This window comes from Lottia gigantea, assembly GCF_000327385.1.
Source record: "Lottia gigantea unplaced genomic scaffold LOTGIsca_21, whole genome shotgun sequence".
In the NCBI taxonomy this organism is placed as follows: Eukaryota; Metazoa; Mollusca; class Gastropoda; family Lottiidae; genus Lottia; species Lottia gigantea.
In genome coordinates, this window is record NW_008708458.1 from 1,407,422 (window position 1) to 1,422,117 (window position 14,696).

A 14,696-nucleotide genomic window follows, 5' to 3' on the forward strand; every position below is an offset into this window, starting at 1 on the left:
TGAGCGCAGAGTATTCAGTCCAAAATGAGTATTTGTGAATATCAATATCAACAGCCATATTGACAAGGCCAATAATTTCGGTGATTGTTTATAGATTTTTTTTATTGTAATTAATGTAATTAAGATGATGACTAAAATAGCATCCACTCCCAGAAAACATACTTGAGCCAATTCATTGGTTTGGTCAACAATCTATAAAGAGAAAACAAAAAATCTGTTAAGATTTTGAGATTGATAGGCAATCCTGGAACATTGCTCATAAGAAACAAACACAGGGTAAAACAAGTGTCTCTGAACAAATTTCATAAATAATCATATTTTAACAATTTTTAGAATGAAAATTAAAATCATTATTTCACTTGACAATATAATGATGGTACTCCATTTTGTTTTTGTATTAGTTACATCATAACAAGTATAGTTTTTGTGGTTAACAAGTGGGTGGGTGGATGGTTGATTTAACTTACTTAGAGCTTAACGCTAACTGTCAGTCAAAATGTCACGTGATTGAGAAAGTTAGGCAACAGTACCAGCTCCTTCAGCTTGAAAGTTTTACTCAAACTGGGTTTTTATCTTTTGTAACGTGTCATAAATAACTTAAAAAATTTTATATTTTTGTATCAATAATATATTGAATTTCAATATCTGATAAGAATTTACTGTGGAACTACTGTCATGTGACCTGGCACTTCTATAATTAATTTCACCATAACATATTTCCAACACTGCTTTTAGACTATGGTATAAGTATTTCAATAAGAAATATAAAACTAAGTAGACTGTCACTTTAAACCTACATTTATGGAGGATTTCTATGGATGTATTTTGTTTTAATTCATCCAGTCAGTCAGAAAACAGACAGAGACAAAAACAGATATTCTTAGAAAATCAATTATTTCTTGTGAACAGTTATTGAATTCTCTGTTTTGATAATATCAATATGATGTCTGGTCTACAACAAAACGTTTTATTTTCTTTAAAATTTGAAATGTTTGTTTATAAAATTCCTCAAGGATTTTTTTTTTCAGAAAATGTCATGATTTATTAAAAAGGGTGAATAATTTGTGAAAGTTTTTAGATGTTTAAACTGCAGATCATTTTCTGTTGGTCACTATACTAGCTGTCTGAGGAAATTCCCCCCCCTAAATTATGTTCAATTAAATTTGTACAATGGCAAGCAAAACCATTAAACACAAAATTAATCAAGTTAATCATGACATTGCAGGTCTAGAACGCATACTTCTGATTGTGGAATAACTCGGACAAAAAACAAAACTGTGTCAACAACAAAAACAACTACTTTTTTTTAACATTTTATTTGTTTTTTTCAGCAGGAAAATAACACTTTCTAAAATCTAAATCTGACAGCAGATAGCTAAGTAGACAACAAGTATTTTGAACAACTACTAACATGTCCTTTAAACATTGTGAACACTCAACTATCACATCAAATATCAATTAAAAATCAGGTCCAAATAGTAGCAATATTCTTGTAAAGAATGGAGTCACAAAGCTTCAATAACCAATAATCAATTCTCATCAATAAATATTCTTTTTAAATACATGTATTTGTGTTTTTGATTTGCAGCTGACAGAAAGACAGATAAATTCTATTAAGAAAGGTATCCTTATTGTGACAGAATCACAACAGTATCATTCTAATGAAGCTTACAGACTTTACCATTTAGAAAAGTAAATACATGTTTATCAATTTCTCCATCAAATCAAAGGACATTTCAGATGATAGTCTGCTGTTATACTCTTGCCATCTGACAGCCTTGTAAGGATTTCTCTTTGTACTAGATGACTAGATAGTCTTCTCTTAGGATTGTCTTACAGATTCCTATTATATTTTCAATTAACTTGTCAATCTTTAGTTCAAAATCTTGAATAAGTAAGTAGAACTACCACTACAGACCAAAACAAAAACTTCCAGAAGAGAATATCATAGATTAGTCACGTCACTGTCCTAATTATAGTTTTTAACAAAGTAATGTAGGAAATTATCAATGTATCCATTCTCAGGGGTACCGAATTTTACAGACATCTTGGAGCGGTAAATTATTCTAAAGACACCTGACGTTGACGGTTCCATGGATATTCACAAATTAATATTTCTCTGCTAGGATTATATTCTGTACATATATACCAAACTTTATGAAAAGCAGGAGCAAAACCTAAGAATCTACATGATTTTCTTTAAAAGACTTTTATCTTACCGATTATCTAATAGGCTTCATTATGAAACATTAACTTTTATTGTCACAAATTACAAATATGCTCTTTTAGTTTTGATAATATGCATTCGTTCTGAGTTTTAAGATATTGTTTACAGGAGCCTATCATTGTCATCATTTGGGGTCTAGAGCAATATAACACTATTTATAATTCTTACAGTCGAGTGCTTCATCTTCATTTTATGGATATAGAAGCCTTAAGGTCTACCACATTGATTGAAAAACTGGAGATTCTAGATCTTAACAAGGAAATATGAATGGATTGACTAACAGAGATGAACGTGGACAATGTTCATTACACAGAGAGATAAGGGCATATATAGTGGTGTGGTGTCAAATCAAGTCATGTATATTCATATTTCATGCAATCAAGCACATCATTATATACACAAACTGACATAGAAGCAGGAGATGTATTTCCTTGAACTTAAAATCTGACACCAAATTAATTTTTATTATTACTATTTGAAATATTAGATCATTAAGACAGCAATCAAAAGTCATTATATTTGTTTTCCAGTTTGTATAAATATCAGTTTCTAATTATCTGTTTTTTTAATTTTTATAAAAATAAATTAAATCTCTTGCAATTAGCTTAACAATCATCATCAAGTTTTTTTATTGTCACAAAATTTACTCAAATTTCTGTTTTGGTCTAATTTTCCTCGTTAAATCATTAAAGAAATTGTCATTATCCTGTTATTCATTATCACAAAATCTACTTCCACATCTCTTTTCCTTTAAATGGATAGGAAATCTAAATATTCACTTGCCATCCAACAGAGCTTAATGCCAATAATCCAGAGTAAATACAGAACAGAAATTTTATGGATCATAGAAGGCATTGCAAATCGGGTTTTTGGTTTCTCTGCATTTAAAACATCACCTCTTGAAATTCTCATGTGCACAAATGAGATTTATCCCCACTGTATGCTTTATAATATTCTACATCAAGATCTTATGTTATCAATAAGCTTATCAGTTCAAGCAGCGGAGAGTGCACGTAGTTAAAGACCAATATTACTTTTATATTTCACTATCATGATGGTCATATGATCAATTTTTTTTGGAGGTTTAATAAATCAAGGAAAAAAATAGATTAAAAAACAGATATCTTCACAAGCACCAAAGAGTCCACACAGTTTTAAGGATTGAATGTAGATTTTTTTTGCGTTCATTGGTTGACGAACGCAGAATTTTCACGTGTTAATTTGAATGAATGGCAAAGCCATAGAAAAGCCATAGAAAAAATCTTACGTTTAACCCTTATATTTACATTCAGTAGGGTTCAGGAATATTATATCACGGTACTATTAAGGATAAAATTATTGCCATAATATAGTTAAACCTATCATTATTGTAAGAAAAGTCGGAAAAAAACAGCAACACAACTCCTGTCAATTAACTTTAAACCCTGCCCCTACATTGTTTGGCTGACGATGATGTATGAATACACAACAAAGAAAATAGTGCAAGGTCTTTTTGACGAATGAAAATACATTTCTGAAAGTTCATCTGTAAGAGAAACAAATAATTCAAATATTCAACACAAACTCGGAAACTGAGATTTGTTCCATCGTCTTGTCTATTTTTAGTTGATAGTTTTTGTGTATTAATATGCCAAATCCCAAGTTCTCACAGGAGATGACTTCATTACGTCATCAGTGATCACTAAGGAAATTTGTAGTTCATCGGTAAATGAATGCAAATTTTTCACATGGGTTCACTGTAGCACGTGACAATAAAATGTAAATATATAACAATGTTCTTTTGATCTCATATTGTTATGATGGCAATATGGTGAATTCTTTTAGATGTTAAATAACAAGAGAGTTTATCAAGCAGCAGAGAGTATATATAACTATAATAACAATGTTATTCACACATTTATGTTGGTAGATGATGTATTCTTGGGCTGTATAATTTAATGAACTATAAAAGACAGGATAATCTCTGCCATATAAAAGAAGATTGGTGATAAAAGTTTATTCTCATGTTTAATAAGACCAGTTCTAACAGTGAGTTTATTATGAAATTTATCAAGAATCATTACCTAGAGTTAATATGGCCATGTGGTCGGGTAATAAATGTCAATCAACAATACAGACACCTAGAAGGCAATCATGATTACAATGTCTTTAACATTAGAGGTAAACAACTACTAATATCATTCTTGATGCCACAATCTGTGCTGTTGTGAGTGTTTTCCAATAAAACATTGTTGAATAATCATATCCAATTTTACATTGTTGAATTTTGGTTTTGAAACATGGCTGTCTAGGGTTTTTTTTTCTAAGAAGAAAAAAAATTTTGGGGTGAGGGATACAGGGACTGGTAAACATGATTTAAATTACATATATAGCAGATATCATATTTATTTTCAAACAATCAATTTAAATATAAAATTTATTTTTATGTGTCAAATTCATACATTTGCCTCATTTGCCTATATGTTAGTTCTCTCCCTTTTTGATACACATGATAATAAATTTCAGATTAGATGATATTGAAGTTTATCTTACCTTTATGGAAGCTAGATGAGCCAGGATGGTAAAACCACATATTATCAATAAAAATACCAGGTACACCAATAATAGTGTCTGCTTAGATTCAATACAATAATTCTGATAAACTTGTTCTAGGTTTAAATCTTTAAACGATGTCTGAAATAAAAGAAAAAGATACTAAGATAACTAAATTGGGATCTGGGAAATATGATTTGCATTGTATTAATTGTAGTCTGCAATACAGATTAAAATACATATAGATTAAAATATTTAAATGGAGATTATAGAAATTGGTGATAAATGCCTCTCCTTACTTATCTTAATCAAAACTGTCCCATAATATATATTGACAAACTATTTCCAAATATCTAGTTAGTTAAAGAAATGACAAATTAAGCATTTATTAACACTACAGATATCTTTTACAAATATAAAAATATATGTTTATATTAACAGGGCTTGAAATTTGAATTGGGTTGGGCCCCAGCAAGTGAAAATTAAGCCCCAGCAAAACTTTCTTCTGTTCATCAAAGATAGATTCATTTTCAGTGTCTTTGTACAAAATCAAAGAGATATAGCACATAAAAATTAATTCTTTTTCACCAATTCATTCCTGGCGGACGTGGCTGATTGAACCCCCATAAGCTAGCCATTTCCAGCTGAACATGATGTTAAAAATTTGTTTGATTCTTGGGATAAGCTTACACAACTGAATCATTATTATAGGCCTTCCACCAGAAAACTTTGATTTTTACATAAAGCTTACTATTCCTTTAAAAACTGAATCAAGTCATGTTATTCAGCTCACCTACAAGCTTGTTACATAATATAATATCGCGATTTTGGATAATTAATTTTATTTTAAAACTTAATGAGAAATTTCTCACATAAAAGCGTTCGCAACTGACATGACATAGAGATGCTTTGTGAGAATTCAGTAATTAATTATTCTTGATTGACCCATTGTTTAAATCTCAGTGGAAAGAGAGAATCATCTATTAGTTAAAACACCACATAAATAGACCTTAATGAATCTTTCACACTGTTATATCATACAGGTTTTAATCAACATCATGATATTGTCACTAATGAAATTAAAAACAAAAGACTTCAGTTAAAACCACCAATGACTAATAAAAAGTAGACTTCAATAAACGCCATATATTGCATTCTAAAATATGGCCATGCAAAATGTGAAATATGTCCATTCCAAACAAACGCCTGTAGTGTCAGCATTTAATAGTATAATGACGCTTTTTTTCCTAAGTTGGGGGCAATAACTCAAAAAACGTTCACAGAAAGATCATTTATGTGCCAAAATCAGTCACAATCATTTAGGCAATGGTACAACCCAAACACAAAAAGAATCTGTAAAAAACCTGTAGAGTGTAGAGTGAGCACAAGATAAATGTGAACAGACAGTACGAAGACAAACGGAAAGTGTAATACAGACTGAAACATCACTTGAACTTAAAAATAGATTTTAGCTCAAGCCACAAATGAAATTCAAAAAAGTAGATAATAGATGTTACTTGTGCCAGCAATCACAACAAAAAATATTGGAAAATAATTGATTTGAAGACTTGTAGACAAAAGAAAATATTATTTCTACAAAAAGCATATTGAATTTTGGAAGTAAGTCATTAAAATCAAACAAGTTTGAACAGTTTTTCTTTAGATAACGTACAGTCGTAAGAATTTTTGAGAAACGGGACCCTGGTGTTTTCTGTAACTTCAGGCACAACTGACGTCGAACAGAAAAATAGAATAGTGGAAATAGAAGCCACAAGAGTCCTCAATACATATACAAGTGCAATCCCAGGGGTAATTTAGTACATTGGTTGATTTTGATATTGTGATTCAATAAAATCTTGTATTTTTGAAGTCATTAAGGAACAATTTTCCGTCTTTCTTTCTGTATTAAATATGATGAAATCAAACAAATAAAACCAACTTATCAAGTTTGATTACTTCATTTCAATCAAATCAATTCAGAATATTTTTGTTTGAAAGACTGGCTCTAGGGAAAGGAAATGATTGCCAGCAGTGTCTGTTAGTCCTTTGAGCTATGAATTGGAGATAAGAGACCTTACTTCAATATGGTGATCAAAAAATGGAGATTGGATGATACATAAATGAATTGATATTTCAATATTGTAGCAAAATAAAAATTAGTAAAAATATAATTCTTTTTGATGAAGCTTCAAAGGCTTTGACTGCATATCTAGAGCAGTTTCCAATTGATAATATACTAACAGAATTGGAGTGTACTATATAGGGAAAACATGAACAGAACATTAGCGTTTTAATATAAACTGTCCTGAAGATTTATGTTATATTGTTCAGCACTTACTGACCTAATAAAGACAGACTCATCTAGTTTACAAGAAGATACTAACTTGCCTGAAGAGTCTTTAACATGTACTGTCTGGAAACATCTAGTACTGCTGAGCTAATGAAGCATTGTTGTTTTCTGCAAATTGTCTGACATATTCTGTCTTTATAGATATAGTGAGCCAACCGAGACAGGAGGAGCCATGCAACATGCAGTGACACATCAACAAGTCCCAGGACATTCTGTTACTGACGGTACACTAGACAGTCAGTGTTCCTGTTTGCCATTCTATAAGCCCTTGAGAATAGTCAGCAACTGTTATTTGTGTCTTGCTGATGTTGCTGTTATCATATATAGTGGTCGATTACATAAGTTTTCTCTGTGATGATGGATGCAAACACAATTCAATTTTTTTAAAGTAAAATCACAAGCCTACCTTAACTTGTCTGAGGGAATACTGATCTTGATGTTTCTGTTTATAATTGTCATTATTATTATTGTTATTAATTCCTGGTTTGTGATGATGACCATGATGTAAAATACTGTCAGTAGAACTGGAAGCTAAACTAAATATACTACTACTTCTTTCTGATCCCATCTTCACATCCTACAGTCTACATTTCTCTGAAATTATAAACAAATACTCATAAAATTTAAGTATAAAAAGAGTCCATCAAATTGCTGACAGAACTTTACTGTGCTTTGTTCAAAATCTTGGCAATTGAGAAACTATACTCTAAATATGTCCATTAATGTCTATAACATATACCATCTTTGTAAGACATATAGAAGCAGGAAGGTAAACATTAAGAACACAAGTTATATGGATATACTACTTCTAGGTTACATATACAGGTAATGTTATCAAGTAAAAATATACCAATCTAACATTATCAATTAAGTATTGATGTCAAAATGTAGAATTGGAAAAATTAATCACAGACCAAGGTCTTTCAGAAATGCGATCTTTATATCTCCATTTTTCTATTTTTAAACTATGTGTACCAGAAACGCTGATTTGTTTTCCAATTTTCAGTCAGATTTATGTGTCTTGCATTCTGCTAAAACTAAATGTCGTATATGACGTAACTATCGCACAGGAACCTAAGATATTACATACAGTTAAGCAATACTGTAAATACAGGAACCATAAACATCTCACAGAAAAATGTAATGAATATGCAAAAAGTCGAAAAATATCCCTTTTAAAAATGTGTTTCCTTGTTTTTAAGTGTCAAATTCAGCAAACTATTTGATAAATTAGTGTTTCTAGTGAATTATCACATATTCTTAATCATATTTTTATGTTCTTATTGCATATAATTAAGAGTTTTAACCAATCATAAATGTCCATGTATGTACTTTTTGACCTTTCTTGATCGGTCACTCATTGGAATTCTGCTGGTAATTCACTTCTAATTTAGCTAATTATTAATTAATTATGGACACGTGAGACAAACTGGTATTTTTTAAAGTCATTAGAACACCTTAACTTTCTATTCATATAAGTATTAGCATTTTAATTTTCATGAATGAAAATAAAGGAACCCATCTTTAACATGATGGTTATAAGCTAACAAAGTTTAAATATTAGACTAGTATAAACAAACAATTAAAAGGAAGTTTTATGATTTGAATATCTAATATCCTAAATCTTTAGTCTGATTTTCTGAGTAGGATTGTAATATGAATTTCAGACAAACTTCAATCTAATGAAAGTTTTTTCTTTGAGTGATAGTATTAGTCTAATAAATTTCCTGTCTTAACTATAATATATAGGGTTTAAGTTAATAACAGGATTATAGGATATAGACATCTTTTCTTCACGTCTGAAGTTTTAAATCTTCTCAGATTTAAATGTCCTGTAGGATTAGTGTATTTAAAGAAATTCAAGTCTGTCAGTAGCTCAATTGTTAATAAGTGGGTTTTTTTGGTGCCTTTTGGGGCTGGTTTCAATAACTCTCTACAGAAATAAACTCTGATGTTTTACCACAATCTTTAAGGGTTAATCTATTGTCTAACTTAAAAAACAGCAAGAAATTTTGATAATGTTCTTTTCAATCCTGATCATAACAACTAGCAGGCCTACCTTTCAATATAAAATACCCTCAAGATTATATTTCAAATGCTCAAACCAGACAGATAGAGCTCCAGTTAAACATAAGTATCAAAAGCACACAAAACAATGGTGCATCAAAAACACTCAAAAATCCATATCCAAAATAGTTTTGCTCAGAAATCCAACATTGTCTAAGTATAAAACATACCCTTGTGTCCTGGGCCAGTGTTTCTAGGTACTTTTTGTTCTTATCTGTCTCACACAGATTCAGGCTAGAAATTGTTGCACGAGATGACTTAAACACAACTGATAAAACAGAGAATGTAAATATAATAAAGACAAGAACAAGTCTGAACATTGATCCTGATCTTATCGGAGACTGGAGAATCTCACTCTAACAACAATTAAATATACTTAAATACATATTACTGTCAAAGTGAAATAATTTAGGAAAATTAAATGGAATTTTAACAGAATCTAATAATTCCTAAATTATTTCTGTCTTCCCAAGTTTGAAGGTTTTTTGTATTTAACAATCTTTTTCATGGAATATCCATGTTAGTTTTTACGTTAATAAAATATATAACATGAGCACATATTATCACTTTTTCAGTCAAAATTTTGATTTACCAATTAATTTGTGAAGACTGTAATTGTTATACAGCCTTATACCATTTTCTATATACAGTTTCTTCCATAAATACTTAATAACTATTCTTCTATACATTTGATCCAATATTCAAGAAACAATCACTGCTTCTGTCAGAAAACGAAAATAATACTCAAGAAAACGTGACACGTGAAAATACTGATAAAATCTAACAGACACTGTCATACATATGATACATTCACATGACATTTTCTATAGTCTTTAAGTATATATCCAGCTATTTCCAGACATAATATGTTACACACTGATCACTACCAGAATGTGATTCATATTTTTTGAACAAAACTTTAGACTACCTGGTCACAATCAGGATGCTACATAGACTGGGCATTGGTCACAACCAGAATGCTACATAAACTAGGCATTGGTCACAACCAGAATGCTTCATAGACTAGGCATTGGTCACAACCTGAATGCTACATAGACTAGGCATTGGTCACAACCAGAATGCTTCATAGACTAGGCATTGGTCACAACCAGAATGCTTCATAGACTAGGCATTGGTCACAACCTGAATGCTACATAGACTAGGCATTGGTCACAACCAGAATGATTCATGGACTAGGCATTGGTCACAACCAGAATGATTCATGGACTAGGCATTGGTCACAACCAGAATGTGATACTGATGTTAAATTTAGTTGATGATCCACACTATATACACAACATGAGATTAAAAAGTCAGATTGGTTTCTGATCATTATTTAACATTTAATTAACCATGTTTCATAATTATCACTTGACCTGTATTTTTTCAATAAACCCACATAACAGTTTGTTTTTATTCCATTGTCTAACAACAGCATTGATCCTGGTTGTTCAAACATTTTTATTCTAGTAAACAACAAATGGTTGCCTAGCAAGATCTGCCACTTCCCTGATACATTTTGTATATCAAGGGCGGTCACCTATCAGTGTCAAATCATACCAAAAATCTAATTTGTGCAAGATATTGTTGATTTAAACAAACACACAAAATTTTTTAAAATTTTGACATAAACTGTCTGCACCTCTATCGCATTCACAAGCCAACAAATTTTTATGCGTTTTTTCTGAGTCAAGGGCAATAACTCAAATTCTGTTGATGGAAAAAGCGTAAAATTTGAACTTGTCCAAGATCTCATCATTATAAATGATCACACCAAATTTCATTTAAAGCTGATGAAAATTTGAAAATTGTAGTCCCTTTGTGTTCTCAAACAAATCATGACACGTTTTTTCCTAAGTCAAGGGCAATAACTAAAAAACGTTCATCGAAATATTGTCAAGATCTCATTATTAGAAATGATCACACCAAATTTCATTTAAATCAGATGAAAACTGCAGTCTCTATTGTGTTCACAAGCCAATTGTGGACGGACAGACGGAAGGACATGAGTGACGACAATATACGACCAAATTATAATGTGGGAGTATAAAAACTAAAAGAAATAATTTATCCAGTAAGTTTATCTGCTTTGCTAATCAGTGGTTTTGTTTTCCATAATGGCTCATACTGACTAGAAGTTTCCAACAATAAAATATGATAATAACCTATGATCACTTACAGTAAATAGAAGAATTTAGTGTAGAAATTCAGTGTTATCTCAGACCAATTCCCAAGTTGCAGGAATTACAATACAAACCGAAGTTTCAACATAACCGATGTTAATTCCATCATCATGAGGAACATTACCCAATAGAACCAATTATTATTGTCCAGTAATACTGTAACCAACAGTTTAATCTCTATCATTAGACTGAAATCCAATTCTAACTTTCTAACAATTATAAGATTGCATGATGTTACGCTGTTCTGTTTAGAATACATTATTGTACACAGGAGTCTCAAATTTATACTGTTGTCTCAAAATTGTTTTGTTAAGGGGAATTTTCTTAAAAATTTCCAAATTTAATAGGAGGCTTCTACCCCTGTAGTCTTTTTCAAAATAAAATCCAACATCTTACTTGATGACAATTAAAAAACTGTTATAACTGGTAGAAGTGATAATAAGTAAACAAACATTGCGAAAGCTATGTTGCAAGGCAAGTTAATGTAAAATGAGAACAATCATCACTATGAAATATTTTAATCCTTTAGTAATGCACATATATTTTTTATTTTGGGTTTTTCTTCTGATTCATTATGAACAATTTCCCAAGTTTCAATTAAATCTGTCAAGAATGGTGGTTTCTAGAGTGTTTACGTGCTTAAAATCGAATGTGTCTTTAAGAATAAGGGCAATCATATTGAATATTTGTCATCAAGATCTGTAAAGAAATGTGCCTTCTTGAATAGTTACAAGCAATTGTGGACGGACCAATAGACATGGGTGACAACAATTTACGCCCCCCCAATTCATGTAGGCATATTAAATGTTCTATTATGTTGTTTACCAATTCAGTAATAAAAAACACCAGAACACAGTCATGTTTTTTTTTTAAATATAATTCATAACCTTAAATTGATTATTATCAGGTTAGAATTTGTTCAACAGAAAAACTACCATTCCTTTATCAGTTTAACAATATTCTAGGACATTGCTTTGTTTTAAATCAAATTAATATATATATATTTCATCCATGCAATACACAATTAATATATATATTTCATCCATGCAATACACAATCAATATATATATTTCATCAATACAATACACAATTAATATATTTATTTCATCAATACAATACACAATTAATATATATATATTTCATCCATGCAATACACAATTAATATATTTATTTCATCCATGCAATACACAATCAATATATATATTTCATCCATGCAATACACAATCAATATATATATTTCATCAATACAATACACAATTAATATATTTATTTCATCAATACAATACACAATTAATATATATATATTTCATCCATGCAATACACAATTAATATATATATTTCATCCATGCAATACACAATCAATATATATATTTCATCAATACAATACACAATTAATATATTTATTTCATCAATACAATACACAATTAATATATATATATTTCATCCATGCAATACACAATTAATATATTTATTTCATCAATACAATAGACAATTAATATATATATTTCATCCATGCAATACACAATTAATATATATATTTCATCAATACAATACACAATTAATATATATATATTTCATCCATGCAATACACAATTAATATATTTATTTCATCAATACAATACACAATTAATATATATATATTTCATCCATGCAATACACAATTAATATATATATTTCATCAATACAATACATAATTAATATATATATTTCATCCATGCAATACACAATTAATATATTTATTTCATCAATACAATACACAATTAATATATATATATTTCATCAATACAATACATAATTAATATATATATTTCATCAATACAATACACAATTAATATATATATTTTATCAATACAATACAAAATTTAATACATATTTTGATAATTCAATTTTCTCTGTTCAAATTGCAAGAGATGGAAAAAGACAACTGATTAAAGCCTGTCCAGAATATCTTGAATCAAAATTTATTTGATCATTTTCACAAAGAAGATATATTCATAGATTTGGATAATTCAATTTCATCACTTCAAATTACACACCCCCAATCATACCCCTTCTTCATTTCTAACAAATCCAAAAATATGATTTTTGTTATAAGGTTTTACCCAAAAATGTGTCAAGATGCACCAAATCAATTCTCTTTTGCTAAAACTTCACTTTAAGGAGAACTCTCTCAGAGGCTCCATGGGAGGCTTGCACCTTAGAGCTGCAGCAGTTTGAATCTCAACCTTGACAACTGTCATGTCGTTAGATCATTATGCCCCTTATTTGTACCCCCGGTTTCGGGAGGCTGCAACTGCCACTGCATGTTTTTACCTACACATATTTGATATTAATGTCCAGAAAGATACAAAAAACACCAGTTCTGATAACAATGTTTATAACAGAATATATGAATGTTAGTTTATGACATACAGACCTCCATAAAACACCCTCTCTTCTGTTAGTTTATAATGAACTTGGGAAATGTAAATAAATTCAGATATTTAAATAATAGACAATGAAAGATATGAGTCAAAAGGTCATTAAATATTTTAACATGTAATAAAATTTTACTGAATATTATTTTTATACTGTCACCATTAAATTAGGTTTGATTTAATCAACTTTACTACAGGTGGTTTGAGGCATGGGGAGTCAAAATTAGTCCAACCCTTGGATCATTCCGAGTTACACACTCATAGGAACAGACATCATTGTTTGCTTTCTTACTGATACTATTCTATTAGATAAGTTTACTATAGGTGGTAGTGAATGAGAGCTGTTAAAGGGAACATGAAATGGTTATAAGAATTATGTTTTAGGAAATATGGTAATGTTAAAAAATCAATCAAATGGACATTAATTACATCAATCATTGTACCTGATAATTCATAGATGAGGACATCATCTTTGAAGAACACAATCTTTGAAACCTGTTTTTGCCTGCCTGTCACACAACAATCTTCCAACTGCTGACAAACTGCAAACTTACTGATGAAGATGAAGATGACATTTATCGAAATCACGTGTCCACAGCATAAAGAAAGCCTTTATTAATTGAAATTAACTGTCTTGTTTGTACTTTGTTTAAAACTTTTATGAAATGTGAGCAGTATGCCACTGTGTCACAGCACGTGTCCACAGCATATAGAGTTTTTGAAATTGAAATTAACTATCTTGTTTGAACTTTGTAAAATCTAAGTGAACTGTTAGCTTTTTTCCCCTGTCTGTCACACATTAATCTTCTAAACTAAATTTTCAGTCCAGGTCATGTATTCTTAAAACGATCTTAGCACTAAGTGTTTAGAAGTTAAGGCCCTAGGACATCCTAGCGCTAATTTGTTTTGAGATAAAGGGC